Below are 14,038 nucleotides of genomic sequence, written 5' to 3' on the forward strand. Positions count from 1 at the left end.
GCGAAGGGAGCGGGGGGAACGCGGCGAAGGGAGCGGGGGACGGGCGAAGGGAGCGGGGGGGGAACACGCGAGGGAGCGGGGTGGGAACGCGGCGAAGGGAGCAGGGGGGGGAACGCGGCGAAGGGAGCAGGGGGGGAAGCGGCGAAGGGAGCGGGGAACGCGGCGAAGGGAGCGGGGGGGAACGCGGCGAAGGGAGCGGGGGGGGAACGCAGCGAAGGGAGGGGGGGAACACGGCGAAGGGAGGGGGGGAACGCGGCGAAGGGAGCGGGGGGAACGCGGCGAAGGGAGCGGGGGGGAATGCGGCAAATGGAACGGGGGGGATCGCGGCGAAGGGAGCAGGGGGAACGTGATTAAGGGAGCGGGGGGAACGTGATTAAGGGAGCGGGGGGAATGCGGCAAATGGAGCGGGGGGAACGTGATGAAGGGAGCAGGGGGGGAACGCGGCGAAGGGAGCGGGGGGAACGCGGCGAAGGAGCGGGGATCGCGGCGAAGGGAGCGGGGAGAACACGGCGAAGGGAGCGGGGGATCGCGGCGAAGGGAGCGGGGGGAACGCGGCGAAGGGAGCGGGGGATCGCGGCGAACGGAGCGGGGGAACACGGCGAAGGGAGCGGGGGGGAACGCGGCGAAGGGAGCGGGGGGGAACGCGGCGAAGGGAGCGGGGGGGAACGCGGCGAAGGGAGGGGGGAACGCGGCGAAGGGAGGGGGAACGCGGCGAAGGGAGCGGGGGGGAACGCGGCGAAGGGAGCGGGGGGAACGCGGCGAAGGGAGCGAGGGGAACGCGGCGAAGGGAGCGGGGGAACACAGCGAAGGGAGGGGGGGAATGCAGCGAAGGGAGCGGGGGGAACGCGGCGAAGGAGCGGGGGGGAACACAGGGAAGGGAGCGGGGGGAACACGGCGAGAGGGAGCGGGGGGAACACGGCGAAGGGAGCGGGGGGATCGCGGCGAAGGGAGCGGGGGGGAACGCGGCGAAGGGAGCGGGGGGAACGCGGCGAAGGGAGCGGGGGGAACGCGGCGAAGGGAGCGGGGGGGAACGCGGCGAAGGGAGCGGGGGGAACACGGGGAAGGGAGCGGGGGGGAACGCGGCGAAGGGAGCGGGGGGGAACGCGGCGAAGGGAGCGAGGGGAACGCGGCGAAGGGAGCGAGGGGGAACACAGGGAAGGGAGCGGGGGGAACACGGCGAAGGGAGCGGGGGGAACACGGCGAAGGGAGCGGGGGGAACGCGGCGAAGGGAGCGGGGGGAACGCGGCGAAGGGAGCGGGGGGAACGCGGCGAAGGGAGCGGGGGGAACGCAGCGAAGGGAGCGGTGGGGAACACGGCGAAGGGAGCGGGGGGGAACGCGGCGAAGGGAGCGGGGGGGAACGTAACGAAGGGAGCGGGGGGAACACAGGGAAGGGAGCGGGGGGAACGCGGCGAAGGGAGCGGGGGGGAACACAGGGAAGGGAGCGGGGGGAACGCGGCGAAGGGAGCGGGGGGAACGCGGCGAAGGGAGAACACAGGGAAGGGAGCGGGGGGGAACGCGGCGAAGGGAGCGAGGGGGAACACAGGGAAGGGAGCGGGGGGGAACGCGGCGAAGGGAGCGGGGGGAACGCGGCGAAGGGAGAACACAGGGAAGGGAGCGGGGGGAACGCGGCGAAGGGAGCGAGGGGGAACACAGGGAAGGGAGCGAGGGGGAACACAGGGAAGGGAGCGAGGGGGAACCCAGGGAAGGGAGCGGGGGGAACGCGGCGAAGGGAGCGGGGGGAACACAGGGAAGGGAGCGGGGGGAACACGGCGAAGGGAGCGGGGGGAACGCGGCGAAGGGAGCAGGGGGGGAACGCGGCGAAGGGAGCGGGGGGGAACGCGGCGAAGGGAGTGGGGGGGAACACGGCGAAGGGAGCGGGGGGGAACGCGGCGAAGGGAGCGGGGGAACACGGGGAAGGGAGCGGAGGGAGCGCAGCGAAGGGAGCGGGGGGAACGCGGCGAAGGGAGTGGGGGGGGAACACGCCGAATGGAGCGGGGGGGGAACACGCCGAATGGAGCGGTGGGGAACACGGCGAAGGGAGCGGGGGGGGAACACGGCGAAGGGAGCGGTGGGGAACACGGCGAAGGGAGCGGTGGGGGGAACGCGGTGAAGGGAGCGGTGGGGGGAACGCGGCGAAGGGAGTGGGGGGGATCGCGGCGAAGGGAGCGGGGGGGGAACGCGGCGAAGGGAGCGGGGGGGGAACACGTCGATGGGAGCCGGGGAACATGGCGAAGGGAGCGGCGGACACACGGCGAAGGGAGCGGGGGGAACACAGCGAAGGGAGCGGGGGGGAACACAGCGAAGGGAGCGGGGGGAACACAGCGAAGGCAGCGGGGGGAACGCGGCGAAGGGAGCGGGGGGGAACGCGGTGAAGGGAGTGGGGGGGAACACAGTGAAGGGAGCGGGGGGAACACAGCGAAGGGAGCGGGGGGAACACAGCGAAGGGAGCGGGGGAACACAGCGAAGGCAGCGGGGGGAACGCGGCGAAGGGAGCGGGGGGAACGCGGCGAAGGGAGCGGGGGGAACGCGGCGAAGGGAGCGGGGGGGAACGCGGCGAAGGGAGCGGGGGGAACACGGCGAAGGGAGCGGGGGGAACACGGCGAAGGGAGCGGGGGGAACACGGCGAAGGGAGCGGGGGGAACACAGCGAAGGGAGCGGGGGGAACACAGCGAAGGGAGCGGGGGGAAAACACAGCGAAGGGAGCGGGGGGAACACAGCGAAGGGAGCAGGGGGGGACACAGCGAAGGGAGCGGAGAGAACGCGGCGAAGGGAGCGGGGGGAACATGGTGAAGGGAGCGGGGGACCGCGGCGAAGGGAGTGGGGGAAAGCGGCAAAAGGAGCGGGGGAACGCGGCGAAGAGAGGGGGGGGGAACACGCCGAATGGAGCGGGGGGAACAGGGCGAAGGGAGCGGGGGGAACATGGCGAAGGGAGCGGGGGGAAACATGGCGAAGGGAGCGGGGGGGGGAACAGGGCGAAGGAAGCGGGGGGAACGCGGCGAAGGAAGCGGGGGGAACACGCCGAAGGGAGCGGGGAGGACACAGCGAAGGGAGCGGGGGGAGCACTGCTGAAGGGAGCAGGGGGGAACACAGCGAAGGGAGTGGGGGGGAAGCCGGCAAAGGGAGCGGGGGGAACGCGGCGAATGGAGTGGGGTGAACGCGGCGAAGGAACATGACGAAAACATTCCACGGTATTATTTTAAAGGGAGTTTTCCAGGTCAATTCTTTTGTCTCAATCATCATTAAAACAGATTAATTGTCGCTATTATATTGCTGTTTGTGGGACCTTGCTGTTGCCAACTCAGATCCCTATATTCCAACAGCAAACACAATTCAAAAGTCCTTGATTGGCTGTATACACTTTGGACTATCAGGAAGTGATGAAAAGCACTATATAAATGCAGGATGTTTCTTCATTGGACAGACATGTCGGAGTTTATCACTGTCTTGGTTTGCATTGCCTATATCTGCTGTGTTTTCAATCAATACTCCCTTGCAGTTACAGTAAGCATGCAAGGTATTCATTTTTACCCAGAAATTTTGTTGTGCTATAAGGGAACATAGCTTTTTCAATAAAAATGAGTTGCAGTTGCTTGGTCTGTAAACTCTGACACAGTTTTCCATAATGAGCCTATTGTCTTCAGCTGCTATTAGAAATCAATAGGGTTTTGTTAAATACTGGGACACTGTGACCTGATCAGTACTTTTAATCTTCATTCTGTGCTACAAAACCACACTGTGTTCCCTTTGTCCTTGTCGATGTAACTAATGATTGAAGCTGAAATGATTGATCTTGACACACTAGCAGCACTGCTTGATGTGGACTGTTTGGTCCCATACTAAATCTCTTCCTTTTATAAGTAGGTGCATTGGATCATTCCTTCTGATCAGAGGATGGCCCTGGCATTTAACTGATGGGTCAGAAATAACACAAACTGTCTGCAAGTTCGTACAGTGCTGCAGTTCTCACACTCAGCTCTTTAGTTAATCCACTTAACAGTAAAGCAAGCATAAAGAATGGCTCATTGCTAAGACCAGAACAAACATCTGTTGTGAAGAAAACGCATTTTAAAAGATTATGAACATTTCAGTTTTAAAATCCTATTGTGTAATGTTGGACCGTAGCAATGAGCTGAGAAGTTGATGCCAAATCTAAACGGGACTAATTCCTATCTAATCTGCTCAGATCTTTCCTAAAAGAGCCTTGTTCAGACCGGTTTAAAACTCCAGACATGACTGTTGCCTTTTGCCAGTAATTACAGGGGGCTACACTTATTCTCTGGTCGTCAACATTAAGAAAAAAGTAGACATGAGTCAGCAGGTGAGTAAATCAGTTTAGTACGAATTGGGCGATTTGAGAAATGTGAATGGCACGCAGAACATTTCTGTAGTCATTACCGCTTCTCAAGTGCCCCTGCTATGAAGACCAATAGCAGGCAGAATTGTGTACAGCTGCCGGGTTTACCTGTGTGCTTAATTATGTATAACTCACTTTTAAACAGTGACTTCAGGCCCAATCACACAACATTGAGAGTTAACAGAGAATTATTTCATTTTACCTGAAATCAAACTACAACCCAGATCTCATCCATCTCTGTCTACCTTGACTATACTCCATCAGAAAGCCTATTGTGCGTTTCTTTTGAATAATAATAGGATTTCTACTGAATAATAGGAAGTTAAAATGGCTGAGAATAAAGAATTCTTCATGATTCAAACCCAAAGTCACTTAGGCAAGGATAGCAATCTCCACAAACTATTAATAGGACAGCTGTGGGCTCGGAATAATTTGCTTGTTCTGATTCTATTTCATCTACATGAAGAGCGCCCTGGGATTTCACACATACAATTGTTTGAAAGGAACAGAAGTTGATAAAACTTGAAGCACATGAGATCCGTGGCTTATAAATAAGAGGCACAGAGCACAAAGGTAAGCAGGTTACCTGAATGTTTATAATTAACTACCTGGGCCTCAGCTGGAAAACGTGTCCAATTCCGGGCAACACTCCTTGAGAAGAATATCAGGGTCTTCGAGAGACGAACAGGAGGTTTACCAGAGCGACACCAGGAATGAGCGACTTCAATTACGTGGGGAGACCAGAGAAATTGCCATTGCTCTCCTTGGAGAGGAGAAAGTTACGGGGAGATTTAAAAGAGGTTTTCAGAGGCTTGACGGTTTTGGGGGTCAGTAACTGGAGGGCACAGATTTGTGGTACATTGTATTACACCAGATAGGCATGAAGGATCACACCAAATGGAAGTGGATCAGTAAGAGTCCCACGTAAGAGATGAGTGTGTAAAATTAAAGTGTGTGCGTTTGGGGGTACTGAGATGGATAGAAAACTGGTTGGCAGACAGGAAACAAAGAGTAGGAATAAATGGGTCTTTTTCCAAAAGGCAGACAGTTACTAGTGGGGTACTGCAGGGATCAGTGCTGGGATCCCAGCTATTCACAATATATATTCATGATTTAGGTGAGGGAACAAAAAGTAATATCTCCAAATTTGCAGATGACACAAAGCTGTGTGGGAGGGTGAGCTGTGAGGAGGATGCTGAGATCCCTCACTGTGATTTGGACATGCTGATTGTGTGGGCAGATGCCATATAACGTGGATAAAGGTGAGGTTATCCACTTTGCTGACAAAAACAGGACGGTAGATTATTATCTGAATGGCTATAAATTAAGAGTAGCAAGGTGGCACAGTGGTTAGCACTGCTGCCTCACAGTGCCAGGGACCCAGGTTCAATTCCAGCCTTGGGTGACTGACTGGAGTTTGCACTTTCGCCCTGTGTCTGCGTGCATTTCCTCCAGGTGCTCCGGTTTCCTCCCATAGACCAAAGATGTGCAGGCTAAGTGCGTTGGTCATGCTATCCCCTTTGTGTCCAATGGTGTAGGTTAGGTGAGGATAGGGTGGAGGAATGAGCCTAGATAGGGTGCTCTTTCAGAAGGGCGGTGCAGACTCGACGGGCCGAATGGCCTCCTTCTGCACTGTAGGAATAAAAACAAAAGAGGGTGACCTCAGATACCAGGCACTGAAGGTAAGCATGCAGGTACAGCAGGCGGTAAACAAATGGTTTGTTGGCCTTCAAAGCGAAAGGATTGGAGTACAGGAGCAGGGATGCTTCAATTATACAGGGCCTTGGTGAGGCCACATCTGGAATATTGTGTGTAGTTTTGGTTTCCTTATAGGAGGGAAGATGTTCTTGCTATAGGGGGAGTGCAGAGAAGGTTTACCAGACTGGGGTGGTTCGGATTATATTCGTTATAGTTCAGAAGAATGAGAGAGGGGATCTCATAGAAACCTATCAAATTCTAACATGTGCAGATAGGGTAGATGCAGGAAGGATGTTTCCGATGGTGGTGATATCCAGAAACAGGGGTTTTCATCTCAGGATATATAGGAGGTAAAACTTTTAAAACAGAGATTAGGAGAAATTTCATCACCCAGAGAATTGTAGGCCTGTGGAATTCGCTACCACAGAAAGCAGTTGAGGCCGAAACATTGTTTGTTTTCAAGGACGCATTAGATATAGCTCTTGGGGCTAAAAGGCAACTGGGTGTATTTTATTTAAAAGGACACAGGGAAAGAACAGAGAAGCAGGACTAATTGAGTAGCTCACTCAAAGAGTGAAGAAGGAGCAGTGCTCCGAAAGCTAAGTGGTTCGAAACAAACCTGTTGGACTTTAATCTGGTGTTGTCACACTTTTTACAGTGCCCACCCCCAGTCAAACGCTGGCATCTCCACATCAAAGAGCTGGCACAGTTATGCTGAGGTTGAATGGCTTCCTTCTGTGCTTTAAGATTCCATGATTAGGAAATTGTTGAATTATACATCAGAGTAGCAGGGACATTTGATACCCGAGGGAGTGGTCATCCCTACCCCTTTCTCTGCTGTCCAGGCCTAGGTCAGGGTCCCATGCTCAGGGGTATGAGCTGTAATCAATGGCGGAACCAGCGAATTTGCAGCGATGATGGTGAAAGAGTTCGTACCTCGGCTAGACAAGGGCTGCTAACAAGTGGAGGATCCTTCGGGAAGCGAACTTGTGTTTCCTTTAAGCACACATGAGGAAGGCAATGGAAAGCAACGTTGTAAATGCATCTCCCTAATCATTTTGCTCATTGTTTTTTTTATAAATTTAGTGTACCAATTAAATGTTTCCCAATTAAGGGGCAATTCAGTGTGTTCAATCCACCTACCTTGCACATCTTTGCGTTGTGGGGGCGAAACCCACGCAAACACGGGGAGAATGTGCAAACTCCACACAGACAGTGACCCAGAGCCGGGAACGAACCTGGGACCTCGGCGCCGTGAGGCAGCAGGGCTAACCCACTGCCCATCCGTGCTGCCCTTGCTCATCGTTCATTGATGTTGAAAATGGGAGGCTCTTACAAGCAACTCAAGATAAAATGTAAGACCGCAGGGCATGGAGACGTGAGCACATGCGGTGCTCATGGGCACATCACCACTATAGTATGTCATGGCAATGTCACTTTAAGAAATGTTTGTCTGCTCAAGTTGCTGCAGTGATGTCAGAGTGTGGGTGGAGCTGGGCTGACTGTCAGTTTTTAGTTTCACTTTGAGAAAAGCTTGGGTGTGTCCATGTTATTTTGGTTTCGTTTTAGTGTTGGAGCTGCAGCCAGCCAAAGAACGTGTAATATGTAACTCACTTGAATGTGCAGATTCTCAAGGTAACCCCGAGGCATGGAATCTAGCTCCTTTGCCTCGGGCGAGCGGCGGTCAGTACTGGTCTTCATAAATGGGGATCAGACCGGGGGGGGGGGGGGGGTGCAGGGAACCCTCCCGTAGTGCCATGGGGCTTTTGGAGGGGGTGTGGGGGGAGGTGGTGTTCAGAGGCCGCTTTGGGGGCTGCAGAGATCAGGATGCCACCAATCTCTCCCGACTTGGAGGAGTTCTGGTGAGCAGAGCTCGCTAAGGCATGGAGCCCTTCCTTCAGGCCAATAAGAATACTTTTGGGTCCGAGATTCCCCTCATGAGCACGAATATAGTGCAAGGAGGCTCAGAGTTCACAGCTCAGTTTCATTTAAGAAATGTTATGCTCATTAATTACAGAATACGTTGAGTTGAGAATACAGCGACAGACTATAAATAGAGAAACCCAGGAAGCAGCCTTTTTGTACTGTACAATAAATGAAAATGAACGGCAGTGTATATAATTTTTTATAATTTTGAAAATGCCAATAAAAAGATTGCTTTTTTAAAATTAATTACAGAATGAAAATAAGTTGTCTAAAAAAGGTACAAGCCAAAGTATATAGGCGCTATCAATAGAAATTGTTTCAAACATGCACTTGTTACACACCTGTGGCAATACTCAGACAAATTAAAATATTGATATTGAGCTGGTTTCAGTAACTGGTTAAGTCTCAAGTTTATCCACTTGTTGGGGTCAGGCCTTCAGGTAGACCAAGACAGCTTAAGTGTCACCTCCACCTAGTTAAACTTTATGTAGTTTAACTTGTTACTAATTTAAATTGTTACTAATTTAAAATTGCAATCTCCAGTTTGCAGTGTAAAACTATACAAGTTACTCTCAGGCCTAATATTTCTCATCAATTTATTTTAATGTCAATATTAACAGATTTCACTTAAGTGGACTGCCACAGGCACAAAAGCTTTATTGTGGAATATGATTTTTGGTTCTAACTGGATCTTACAAATCAATGACCAGTAATATCTTCTGGACACCAGAGACCATTCAGAATGTTGTACTCAAAACAATTGTGCATTTGGGCAGCACGGTAGCACAAGTGGATAGCACTGTGGCTTCACAGTGCCAGGGTCCCAGGTTCGATTCCCTGCTGGGTCTCTATATGTGCGGAGTCTGCACGTTCTCCCCGTGTCTGTGTGGGTTTCCGCCGGGTGCCCTTGTTTCCTCCCACAGTCCAAAGACGTGCAGGTTAGGTGGATTGGCCATGCTAAATTGCCCTTAGTGTCCAAAAAGGTTGGGAGGGGTTATTGGGTTACAGGGATAGGGTGGAAGTGAGGGCTTAAGTGGGTCGGTGCAGACTCGATGGGCCGAATGGCCTCTTTCTGCACTGTATGTTCTATGTAAGAGTCAGCTACCAAGATATTTTACAGATAGGCACAAATGAACAACTAACAGAAACAGAACAAAGCATTTAAATCTATAAACATTAGCCCAATGCCTTTCTTGGCTTCCTTCCTGAATGGTTGCTTCGCCCATGTGAGATGCGGCAAACCCATCAGGAAGGCAATCAACATACTTCTAGTAGATCTGTAAAAGGCATTAAGGAATATACTGGAGTGACCCCAAGGGGAGGAAACACCCTGCTTCCTAAAATTGACCAATCTTAAATGTACAAGCTGTACAAATCCAAAAATAATTACCCTCTCGTATCTGCCCAGCACAGTCCTTACTATCAGCCTCACCCATCATCTGCATCGGCCATTTCAAAGACTCCTTCGCAAACAGCGTTTCTTCACTTTACTTTGGGATTATCATTAAGGGCAGGAAAAGCATTTCCTGCAGAACTGATGCTCCCACCTACATCCACAGAACTACAAGTCCTTGTTTTCAACATCTTGAAAGGTTTTTACTCTGTAATTTTTACAAAATTTAATGTTTGAAGATAGGAGAAGTCAAGAGTCCTTAAAGTTTTTAAACCTATATGACAAGCTGACGTAAATAGTCTAAATAGCCTTTTTTCATTCACATCTTCTTCTTCAGATCATATGTTCTCAGATTAAACAACATTTGTCTCTTCAACACAGTGACAAATGTGGACTATCAAAGATCAGCTGAGGTTGATATTGATGACTGTGTTGGGAAGATACGAGGGGCAATTATTTTTGGACTGTATGTCTTAAAATGACAGCTTTAGGAAGTAGGGTGTTTCCTTCTCTTTGGGCCTTGTGTACATAAACAAATACATATTTATGGTCTGAGGAAGAGTCATATGGACTGGAAAAGTTAACTCTATATTCTCCCTCTGCAGATACTGCCAGACCTGCTGAGTTTTGTCACCATTTCTGTTTTTGTTTCAAGATTCCAGCAGGCGCAGTAATTGGCTTTGAATTAAATACATGTTGGCATTTCAATTAATTAGCAGAGGTTTCTTGATGCAGCAAAATATTAAACTGTCTGTGGACAAAATTCAGGTCCTTTGTTGCCTTTATTTGCAACAAAGATGTTTGTGGAAGGAGAAATTGAGCACTCCCTACACCTGATTAGAAAGCAAACGCCATTTCAACTTTAAACTAAGAAAGGTTTGTTACTGGAGTGAAGGTAATAACTGGGCAATGTTGTGTGATTATTCCATACTTTGACTGGATTAAAACAAAACGGTATGCAGTAAACTAGAAACACTGAAACAAAAACAGAAAACACTGGACAGTCTCCGCAGGTCCGACATCATCTGTGAACAGAGAAGGGAGCTAACGTTTCGAGTCTGGATGACTCTTTGTCAAAGCCCAGGATTTCCAGGAAGCCAAATCGGGATTGGAAATGGAGCTTGTCCTACTCCCACAGGTCAGCGATTTTATGTAGCAAGTAGACTTATAGAGCTGGAGGGTTCTGGGTATGACCCATGCGATGTGCTGATTTTGGTGACCTCAACTGGGAGAGCAGATAACTGGGTCTCAGCATTCCTGGATGGAGTATAACAAAATTGCCACGGGTTTCCAGTCCTGACTGATGGGTGCGAGTATGAGAGGGACAAGTGAAGGCGCTGTTAGACGAGGGCAATATTAGACTCTACTCTGTGATGCCCTCTTGGGTCAAATATCCAACCTGCACTCACCATCAAGGCTGACATTTTGGAAAGATGTTCTTTATCAAGTCATCTAGAGTACTGGAAGGAGACGGGCGACAGCAGAAAAACAGGTACAGAAAAATGTTGAGGAAGAAAAATGGTCCCTCATAATGATCGACCTCACCAAGTCAATCTCAGCACGAAACATTAGAAAGTACGCATTTTCCTGCTGAAAACAGTGAGAATGATGTTAAGGTGCTTACTCCAGATGAGATCCAGCATTAATTCTAGACTACTGGCCAGAGAAACAACAACATCTGTCACAGCAGATTGCTAAGCCACAGGTAGTCTTTTTTTTTTACATTTCTGGTCTTTAATTTAACAGTCTCAGAAATCCGTTAACAGGGCTGGCCCCAATAATGAAGCTGCTAAATCCATCAGTACCCAGGGGACAAGGTTGATCCTGTTATTTGAGCTCAGTTTCGGCAGCAGTGAAGCAGTACAATAGACCCCAATATTCCCAGATTAAACATGCTTTTCAGATGTCTGATCATGAAAGTGTTGGACGAGGGCAGAGTCAGATTCAACTGTGATATCCTGAACTGTCATCAGGTCTGACAATACTATCAACTAAAGTATAGACTTCTCATGTAGTCAGGACTCATAGTATTGTACCCCAACATGATGCTGCTTAGGGAGAGAGGTGAAAGTTTACTTTTTTGTTCGATCAAAAGCCAGAAAGCCAGGGCGGCATGGTGGCGCAGTGGTTAACACTGCTGCGTCATGGCGCCGGGGTCCCAGGTTCGATCCCAGCCCTGGATCACCGTGGTTTGGAGTTTGCACATTCTCCCTGTGTCTGCGTGGGTTTTTCCCCACAACCCAAAGATGTGCAGGGTAGTGGATTGTCCATGCTAAATTGCCCCTTAATTGGAAAAAAATAATTGGATAAAAATAATTGGATACTCTAAATTTATTTTAAAAAACAGAAAGGTGTCATGATATGCAAACATGCAACTAATGAACACTCAGAATAGGACACAACCAATGGGCAGTCAGGACACTGAGGTGGAATCACCACAAGGGGGCATGACATAGACACTATAAAAGGGATGAGGTACTCACACCCGGCCTCTTTCCACAGGCAGACATCTAGAGAGTTAGACAGGGTTGATCAGCAGCATCACACCCCAGCACATGGCTTAGAGCAAGCTGGTACAGTTAGACTGAGTTACTGCAGTTAGATTAGCAGAGAGTCAAACTAATTTGAGAACTGTGTTAATAGTTCAATAAACACGTTGAACTCACTTCAGAGTCTGGAGCATCCTTTAGTTAAGACTGCATCAAGTAGCAGCCTGTGTTATCCGAAGCAACAGAACACAACAAAAGGTACATTTGAAAGAGCCGTAAAGGTAAAGTAGTGGTTGGTTTGGAATTTGGTATGTATAATTGAATGAATTCCAATTATAACAGAATTGGACAAACTCCAAATATTCAATTTTATTAATAGATCTGGATTCTAATATTCTACCATAGTTGACAAAGCTAATCCGCTCTGCCACAGTTGGAATGAAGCTTCACCCACAGGCAATGCACATCAGGGACTTGGGCACAAGAGGGTTCTAGACCCAGCTGGAGTTTCCATTTAAACAGGTGAAAAATCCTGCAAGACCCACTACAGATCCCTGGATCCAAACTCCTAATGTGCTCTCCCACCAGGCAAGGCTGCAAAATCCTCCCTTCGGTGCTGCAAATGCATTCTAGCTCAACTCTAGCCGACTTTCCACATGCCTTTTCTACCAACTGCTATAGACTGGTAATCCAAAACAGCCAGAGGAACCAGAGCATCTCCCTAATCCATCGCAGCAATGGTTCGAGGCACAGCACAGGAGCATCTTATGTAAGGGTGGGACAGATATATTTTTAAAGAGGTGTGCAATGGGAATATATTTTATAAGGAAAGAAGTAATAGCTGAATACGGCAATGCTACATGTTGTAAGTAGCAGTGCTGTGCGTATGGTATTGCGTGCCATGTAAAACTGGCTATTCTTAACAGATGGAGGGGGGAACACAACTATCTGCCGTTGCTTAAAGAAATATTCTGGCAGCATGAGGGCATCACCCTTGGAGTCATCCTTTTGTGTTTTAATGAAGATTTCATCAAATGCCAAAGGCTGTTCAGACAGAACTTAATGAATTTATTCCTTTTGAAAGAAAGGCATACATCGCTAACTATTCCTTCAAATGTTATTCAAGTATGAGACAGTGCTCAAATGTTTGCATATATAGTGGCTACACTTCAAAAGTACCTTATTGGCTGTAAGGCACCTTGGGGCCGCCCGAGATTGTGAAAGCTGTAATATCAATACAAGTCTTTCATTCCTTTCATGGAATGTGGGTGTTGCTGACAAGGTCAGCATCTGTTGCCCATCCTTAATTGCCCTTGAACTGAGCGGCTTGCTCGGCGCCTTCAGAGGGCAGTTAAGAGTCAACCACATTGCTGTGGGTCTGGAGTCACTTGTAGGCTAGGCCTGGTAAGGATGGGAGATTTCCTTCCCTACAGGATATGAGTGAACCAGATGGATTTTTAAGACAATCAAGTATAGTTTCATGGCCACCATTTCTGAGACTAACTTTATATTCTAGATTTTTATTAATTGAATTGAAATTCCATCAGTTGCCATGATGAGATTTGAACCCCTGTCCCCAAAGCTTCAGGATTAATAGTGCAGTGAGACATACACTGGAGGCTTCCAGTAACAAACAAAGGAGTTTGTTGATGAAAGGCAGATAAATAACAGGCACAGAACATGATACAACAGGTCTTAACACTTCAGCTCCCTGGTCCATACTGGACGGGATCCTGCTCCTAGGGCCCTGTGTGAACTGTCCATTGTCCGGGGTTCACACCTTCCCATGCAATTGGTCTCGAGTGAGTCATGTGTTCAGTGGAGCCTGCCCCCTTAAGGGGACCATGCTGCTACAACATATACCCTATTTCTTTTTATATGTTAATGAAAAAACTATTATGGCTGAAAACACTTAGGTCATGCAGCAATTCAAGGCCAAAAAAACAGATAAGCTTAGTGTGACAGTCGCTACAAATAGCTTTTTAATTACTTCAGTCAATGTCCTCCCTTCCTTCTCTGGGTGTGGTTCCAGGGATGAAGAACTTCAGTTTATGAAGACAGATTGGAGAGGTTGGGGCTATGATAGGGAGAAAATGTTCCCACCCGTGAAATGATTGAGAATGAGAGGGTGTAGGTTTAAAGCAATTGGCAAAAAGCAAAAGTGAGAGGGGGAAAAG

The 14,038-nt window shown here is 49.8% G+C and overlaps 1 protein-coding gene across 4 annotated transcripts in view; it reads right to left on the bottom strand.

The window, feature by feature from the left end:
* bcar1 (BCAR1 scaffold protein, Cas family member) overlaps positions 1-14,038 on the bottom strand; it is a 323,652-nt gene that overhangs the window by 42,458 nt on the left and 267,156 nt on the right. The gene's annotated exons all lie outside the window — the stretch shown is intronic.

Source organism: Scyliorhinus canicula, chromosome 9 (assembly GCF_902713615.1).
Source record: "Scyliorhinus canicula chromosome 9, sScyCan1.1, whole genome shotgun sequence".
NCBI lineage: Eukaryota > Metazoa > Chordata > Chondrichthyes > Carcharhiniformes > Scyliorhinidae > Scyliorhinus > Scyliorhinus canicula.